The 8,451-nt window shown below is 36.0% G+C and overlaps 2 long non-coding RNA genes across 2 annotated transcripts; one reads left to right on the top strand and one right to left on the bottom strand.

Annotated features, from left to right (window-relative positions):
• Positions 1-2,228: 2,228 nt before the first annotated feature.
• On the top strand, positions 2,229-5,232 carry LOC149661257 (uncharacterized). The gene is made up of 2 exons (XR_016368826.1): positions 2,229-2,456; positions 4,416-5,232. It is a non-coding gene; the product is annotated as an uncharacterized LOC149661257 (long non-coding RNA).
• Positions 4,935-7,859, bottom strand: LOC149661256 (uncharacterized). Its single transcript, XR_016368827.1, has 5 exons — positions 7,851-7,859; positions 5,715-5,771; positions 5,466-5,600; positions 5,234-5,351; positions 4,935-5,125 (listed from the first exon to the last, which is right to left on the bottom strand). It is a non-coding gene; the product is annotated as an uncharacterized LOC149661256 (long non-coding RNA).
• Positions 7,860-8,451: the final 592 nt, after the last annotated feature.

The following is an 8,451-nucleotide window of genomic DNA, read 5'->3' as shown; positions in this document are numbered from 1 at the left end:
CTAGTACCTACAAGCACCCACAAGTACCAACAAGCATCCATAAGTACCTACAAGCACCCACAAGTACCTACAAGCACCCACAAGTACCTACAAGCACCCACAAGTACCTACAAGCACCCACAAGTACCTACAAGCACCCACAAGTACCTAAAAGCACCCACTAGTACCTCCAAGCACCCACTAGTACCTCCAAGCACCCACTAGTACCTCCAAGCACCCACTAGTACCTCCAAGCACCCACAAGTACCTACAAGCACCCACAAGTACCTACAAGCACCCACAAGTACCTACAAGCACCCACAAGTACCAACAAGCATCCACAAGTACCTACAAGCACCCACAAGTACCTACAAGCACCCACAAGTACCTACATGCACCCACAAGTACCTACAAGCACCAACAAGCACCCACAAGTACTTACAAGCTTCCATAAGTACCTACAAGCTTCCATAAGTACCTACAAGCATCCATAAGTACCTACAAGCATCCATAAGTACCTACAAGCATCCATAAGTACCTACAAGCATCCATAAGTACCTACAAGCATCCATAAGTACCTAAAAGCACCCACAAGTACCCACAAGTACCTACAAGCACCCACAAGTACCTACAAGCACCCACAAGTACCTACATGCACCCACAAGTACCTACAAGCACCAACTAGTACCTACAAGCACCCACAAGTACCTACAAGCATCCACAAGTACCTACAAGCACCCACAAGTACCTACAAGCACCCACAAGTACCTACAAGCACCCACAAGTACCTACAAGCACCCACAAGTACCTACAAGCACCCACAAGTACCTACAAGCACCAACTAGTACCTACAAGCACCCACAAGTACCTACAAGCATCCATAAATACCTACAAGCACCCACAAGTACCTACAAGCACCCACAAGTACCTACAAGCACCCACAAGTACCTACAAGCACCCACAAGTACCTACAAGCACCCACAAGTACCTACAAGCACCCACAAGTACCTACAAGCACCCACAAGTACCTACAAGCACCCACAAGTACCTACAAGCACCCACAAGTACCTACAAGCACCCACAAGTACCTACAAGTACCCACAAGTACCAAAGGCAGTTGGTTCCATAATTTATTAGTGTGGGGGACCTTTTCCAACTTAACTTGTTAGCTCACACAAAGCTAGGTCCCCTTGTTTTTCAACCACCACGAAATATGAACCAAATAGCTTTAAAAGTGCTAACATCATAAACTGACTCTTTACACTGCTTAAATATCGCAGATTGGAATGGTTTTGAAAATTTAAATTTAAACATACTTAGACTTAATTATAGTCAATGAAAATTGCTTAGCGCCACGTTAAGTGTTGTACCTTCCATTTAAAACCGTTTTCAAGTCTAACAAACGTATAGTTTTTCTAAAATCGGAGTAACCGGAATGTTTTTTTCTTAAAATTTCCCATGTTATTTCTATGGGAAAAATTCCTGTTTTTCATAAAAAGGTGTGAAAAATTTTATGGAAATGAAAACCACCCTTAGCAACTTTATTTTTTATAAAATTAACTAATTAATGGATCTCTTTGAAATTTTAACCACATATTGTGGGCCAGAATTGTAGTTCTGTGGAATTTTTTCAAAGCAGTTAATACAATACAAAAAAATCTACATCCAAACAAAAAACCCTCCTTATACATTAAGAGCAGTATGAAGTCATATCTAAGAGAGCTACCGCTCTCTCAGAATTTATTAAATATGACGCAAAACAATAGGACTAGGGCGCTTACTAGACCCAAAAGCTATCATCTGTGTGGGCTAATCTGTATGCACCCTTAAATTTAAGTATATTTGATAGAAATTAATTTTTTAACGCGTTTATATTATAGAGCGTAATATTCTTAGTAGATGTAGGTAATTTGAATTAATTTGATCGGTAATTAACTTAAATATAAGCATTTTCTGTAAAATAGTGTGTTGTAGGCACCCTGAATTTAAGTGAGATAATAGCTAGTTATTAACTATTTAAGTAGTGTATATTAAACCAAAAACGTTTCTGATTATGTATAGTAAATTTGAATTAATTTGACCCGTAATTAACTTAAATATAAGCATTTTCTGTAAAATAGTAAGTTGTAGTCACCCTTAAATTTAAGTAAATTAGTTCGGAATTAAGTTTTAAAATGTTTTATAATATAGATCATATTTTACTTATTATATATATGCAATTTTGAACCATTTTCACCGGTAATTAACTTAAATATAAGTCTTTTTCTATAAAACTACTGCTATAGTAGTTTTCCTACTGAGGGCACTTGTAGGCACTTTCTGTAATTCTGTAAAGAAGTGGCGGCCTTATTTCATTCTCTATATAAAGGCAATTCATTACTTTTTTTCAAATACATTTCCTGCGGAAAACTTAAAAGAAATGGAGAATGTATCAAATGTATGCTGCTACCGAGACCTGGGACTTTGTCCGTTCAAATGTAAGTACTTGTTTAACAAATTTGACTTTGCTTTTAAAATTTGCAAGGGCTTTTCGAGTTCACTACTATCTATCACCCTAAAATACACCGGTGTGAGGAACTATTATATAAAATTACTTATACAAAGGGTGTTTCTGATAAGTCTGTCATAAATTAATGTGGATGGTCTTTGGGCGATTTTGAGGAGAAAACAAAATTCTTCTTCAGAACTCTTTAGAAATTTCTCGGAAATTTCTTTAGAAATCCTTAAGGCGTTCTTTGGAAAATTCGGAATATTGACCTGTTTTCTTTGATAAATACTTTGGAAATACCTTTGGAATTTTTTTGAGAAATACCTTTGGATTTTTTTTTTTATTTGAGAAATACCATATGAATTTTTTGAGAAAAACCTTAAGAGATTATGGGCAAATCAGCGTATTTTTCGATAGTGGGAACGTTTTTTAATAGGATAGCAGTAAAAATCGTAGTACTTTTCTTAGATTGAAAAGCTAAACCTATGATGCCGGAACAGGAAAATATGGTCTCGCCATTTTGGTCTCGCTGATTTTTTCGCGGGACTAATTGGTCTCACCGATTTGGTCTTGGGACCATTTGGTCTCGTGATTTTTTGGTCCCGTGATTGGGACTTTTTGGTCTCGGTACTATTTGGTCTCGTGATTTTACGGTCTCGGTACTATTAGGTATCGTGATTTTTTGGTCTCGGAACTATTTTGCATCCGATTATTTGGTTACCTAATTGGCCACCTTTTCCAAAACATGGTCCCAATGATTCGTTGCCACAATTTCCAAAATATTCCCCTATTAATTAGCTGCCACTTTTTCCAAAATATTCTCCTATTAGTTAGCTGCCACCTCTTCCAAAATATTCTCCTATTAGTTAATGTCCAGTCACCAATTTGTCCCGAGACTCAATTGTACCGGGACCGATTTGTCCCGAGACCCAATTGTACCGTGACCAATTTGTCTCGAGACCAAAGTGTCTAGTCACCCATTTGTCCCAAGACCAAATCGGCGAGACCAAATTGTCGCGTACATGCTGCATGATATTCATTATTTTTATCTTTACCAACTACTTTGGGGGATCATTAATTAGAATCGTTATTGTCGGGGATAAATATTTAATTGTTAGTTTTAAGGGCAGATATAATGCCATGCTAATTAATAGTACCGGCTAAGAACACTGTAATATTTAAACTTTCAGTTTAATTAATAATTACCAATTTAATTGTTTTAATAAATAAGATTCGAAGTATGGCAAATATGAAGTTTAGTCATTTTAATACCCTAGACCTTAAACTTTAATTGGAAGTAGTAGGAATGCTAACGCTTGGCAGCCATAGGCCTTTGGTAGTCGAAAAAGCGTTTTACATACCGATACTGCTATATGAAGCCGTATTCACGGCCACTTTCCGCCTTGAGAACTACCCCTCTAGCAACGAGGGTAGTTCTCACGTGCTAAACTTAATCCCAACACAGGACGGGCAGTTCTTATATGCAAAACTACTCCCCTTATGGCGAGGGAAGTACTCGCATGTAGTGTGAAACTGCATACAATATCAGTCATTTGATAACCTTAAAAGTTAAAACATCCGAAAATATGCCACTGTTTTCAAGTTAATTTAATTAAGAAACAGAAAAACAATGGTAGTTTCTTAAAACACTGAAATCATAACTCGAAAACAGTGGTCCGGACGGCAAGTGTCATATAAACAATTAGGAGTTTGATATGTCCGCATTCAGTATTGATACCGTAAAGTGTATGAAAATAATTTCAGGTCATACGATTTTAAAAGGTTTCAGAAAATTAACTATGCCAGTTTTCTAATAACACCCTATAAATGACACACACATCTTAACTAAGTTGTATATAGCCCCTTTGATCATTAAAAGTACTCTTGTTGAACCCATCATCTGTCAACTACAAAAATTAATACACCCTGTCTTGCAAACCCGATTAAGGTTCGAACATGGACGAAAAGCAATGGGCGATAACATCAAAATGGTCCTGGTCGATGATAAGAAACATGTTATCACGATCGGCTCTGGTCGTTGATAAGGATGAACTAATCACCCTCGTTGACAAGGATGACCTTATCAGTATCACCATAGGCCCCGCGGCCGTATTCTGCTGAAAAGTTAAGCTCCTCCTTCTGCTCTTGGCTCGCTGGTTGGACCGTCAACCATTGCCCTTGGCATTTTAATTGGCTACGTCTACCGATGACGTTACATGCCTTGGCTCAGTGATTGGAGGTTCAACCGGCAAAAATAAGCCTTTGAATTTAGTTCAGTTTGAGTTTCAAGTTGAACCAAAGTTCGGTGTAAGGTCAGTGTACAGTGTAAATTTGTCGCCAAAGGTCAGTGCTGCAACCTTTCACCGGAAAAGTTTAAGCTATTAACGCCACCTATCATATGAACTGAATAGTAATTTCGTGCCGTCTGCTCTTTTTTTAAAGCATTATAAAAACTGCGTGACAAAACTTGTTCTGAATAACTTATAATTTAATTTTAAAACAAAAGTTACATACTACGAACTAAAATTCAACTGAAATTAAACTACCAAATGTTGGCTAAAATATTTTAAAATTACAATTTATCATCTTGATTGAAATCAAAGTTTTCCAAGATTTGGTCAATGGGTGGTCTTTCTTGGCAAGTTTTACGCAATATATCTATAATTAATGATGATTAGATTAAGAATGTTAAAGGTTCCACTTCAATGAAATTATTTAGTATATTTACTTAATAAATAAATAAATAAATAAAAAGAAGTATCTCACCCCCTTGTTCAGTTGTTTTATGAGTTGTCCCTAAATCACTTGCCAATTTGCAAGTATCCGCTTCTTCAACACGATGACCATACATTTTTGCACTTGCATCTAAAGCGCAGCTTGCAGCCTAAGTATACATTTATGTAAGTATTCTCAAGATATAATAAAATAATAGCAACTCTACATTATGCCCTATGGGTAGTTAAAAATGGAATCACACTACTCTATTGTAATTTATTACCTGAAAAGTCATATTATTGCCACTTTTCTTGATAGTCTCAGCAGTGTAATTAATCAAATGCGATTGGAAGGAATTTTTCTTTGTTATTTTCTGGAAAATATGCGCTGGAAAGCCTCGGGTGAAAAATAAAATGTACTAGACATAAGAAAAGAAAACCCACCGTTTTGCTTTTAGTATGGGAGTTGCGCATCCTATAGAGCGTCGAATGTTTTTCAGTTTTTAATTGCTTTAATATATATTTTAACTTACATTTTCAGTTGAGAGTCCGACACCAATGAGATAGAATATATATATTAAACCTAGAGTCTGTAATGTTTAGTCTCATTACTCTTATGATTCACTCTATAATTAATAACTCTCTATACTTTTATTAAAATTCTTTACTTAGTTAAAACATTACTATCACACCAAGGCACCCTAGATAAAATAAATAACGGCTGGAGCGCGCTTATTTTTTTTTCAACCCAAAAGTGAATTTTTGTTTGCCAATTTTCGCCAGCAGAGGTGCTCGTTTTCAATTGTATTTTCGTGCCAAAACGGGAATTTTAACGGGGAGTCAGACTTGGGTACGTTCAGCAACCCTCTTTGATGACAGCGCTTACTCAGCGATGTCAGATTTTCCCTTCTGTACGCTTTTTCGCGTTTCCGGTTTTGACGTCATGATGCTCAGCGCTTGCCCATCAAAAAAACCATCTAATCGATATGGTTTTTTTTGATGGCGTGACGTAGCGCTTGACTGTTGAACACTTGACAGACGAAAAGTTGGCGCGGGATTTAAAAATTAAATTCCAATAATGCTATTCCTACAGTAATTGTATTCGTTTTCTTCCAAAACTACTTCTACCATTTAAATGGACATAATTTTCTTAAACAATTTCATTATTTGCAAGCTTATAAATAATTGCAAAAAGCCACTTGCGATTGGTAATGATTTGAGGGCTAGTAAGACGTTTCCCCAACTCCATTTTCGAAAACAGCGCTAACTTCAAAATGTCACTTGTCCGTTCAACAACCTTTTACGTCACTATGACGTCTCGAGTCCATCAACCTAACATCAAGAAAACAGCGATTTCTTTGAGATTTTCGTTACTGAACGTACCCCAAGATGGTGGGCTGAAACGAGCAAATGAGGCCAGGATTTTCGAGGTAAGTTTCATTATTATTAATAAATTATACAAAACAACTATAAATATTTCCTTAGTTTTATGAGATACACTCACATTTCATATATACTAAAAACAATTTATAAGAAATAAAACTTTTTAACATAACTATAGTTTATTTAGGAAAGCATGCTGTTGTCAGGGCTAAAAGTAATTTGTTAACCGAAGATAGCTTTTTCTATTATTAATTATTATTAATTACTACTAATTATATTATTTTTCGATGTAGATTTCTAAGCACAAAACATAGTAGAGCTCCTATATCACACGTCAGAATGGTTATGTGCATTGTGCCAAATTGTAAACAAAAGGAATGCAAAGGAAAGAAACACCTTCTAGATGAGAAGCATGCAATTAGCTTTCATTCTTTTCCTAAAGATGAGACTAGGAAGGCTAAATGGATAAGTGAAATATTTGGTGAAGACATAACTCAATATCAAAAGTGGATAGAGTCTGAAGGTGTTGCTAAAGTTTGCAGTAAACACTTTAAGAAATCAGATTTTAGTATTTCTACTAAACACAAGCGATTGTTAGTCTCGGCAATTCCAACAACAACTAGGACTAGGAGCGACTATTTAAAAAACACTATTTTTCAAGAACATGAAAACAATGCCGAATTTCAAGAAGCAACTGCTGTATATGTATAAAATTATCTCGTGTTAAAATGTATAAAATGATCTCATGTGTTAAAATGTATAAAATGATCTCATGTGTTAAAATGTATAAAATGATCTCATGTGTTAAAATGTATAAAATGATCTCATGTGTTAAAATGAATAAAATGATCTCGTGTGTTAAAATGTATCAAATGATCTCATGTGTTAAAATGTATCAAATGATCTCATGTGTTAAAATGTATCAAATGATCTCATGTGTTAAAATGTATAAAATGATCTCCTGTTAAAATGTATAAAATTATCCCATGTGTTAAAACTGAAAGCATAAAATTGTCTCATGGGTTAAAAAAATTACAAATAAAGTTTTTTAAACCTTAAAAAATATATAAAGTTATTGAATATTATCACCTTTGAGTTGTCCGTTACTTGCTAAGTTTCTACTGCTTCAAAAGTTCGCGCCTTTAAATTGATGAATTGTAACGCCATCTAGGTATGAGATGGCCCTTTTCTATACAAGCTCCTGCCGCCCCTTACTAGAGCAGCGTGCACCAGCCGTTATTTTATCTAGGGTGCCTTGATCACACTCAAGCTGGAGTCCAAGAGACCAAGACTGTCGTTCGCTAGATCCTGATTCCCCCACCCCTCTTTAGTTTAGATGAATCGGTTCAGTTCAGTTCAAAGTCAGCTCCCAGAATCCCACAGAGTCACAACTCACAACGTGAGATCTTGAGATCGCCGACTTTCCAACCAAAGAAGATACACAAGCAGGATTGCCAGATTTCGCGCGCCGAATTATCGTACGAGGATTTGATTTGGATCGTATTTTAAAAATTGAGATCGTACGCAGGAAAAACAAGAGGAATAAGACCACTTTACCGGTTTTCCTATGCACCCATATTAACGATTTCCAGTTCCACCCCCGTTCCTAATTTCTCGGGCTATGGAAAAATTTGTTTCTTCGAAAGTCCAATTTTTATTTAAGTTTTGAAGTAAATATGTTATAATAAAATCACGTCTACATTTATTTTTGGCCACTAAACCGAAATTTTTAATAGGATCGTACATCGGATCGTATTTAACTCTAGGATCGTATTTTTGACGTACGATCCCTCCTACGGATCGTATATCGTACGAAGAGCCTAATTATCGTAAAAATACGATCCGGAATGTACATATGGCAACCCTGTACACGAGCGTATATTTTCT

The sequence above is a fragment of the Phalangium opilio genome, unplaced genomic scaffold (assembly GCF_054372755.1).
Source record: "Phalangium opilio isolate 3A_F unplaced genomic scaffold, DU_Popi_V2 ptg000070l_1, whole genome shotgun sequence".
Lineage (NCBI taxonomy): Eukaryota > Metazoa > Arthropoda > Arachnida > Opiliones > Phalangiidae > Phalangium > Phalangium opilio.
The sequence above is the reverse complement of the archived record's forward strand: the minus strand, read 5'-3'. Positions and strand labels throughout refer to the sequence as shown.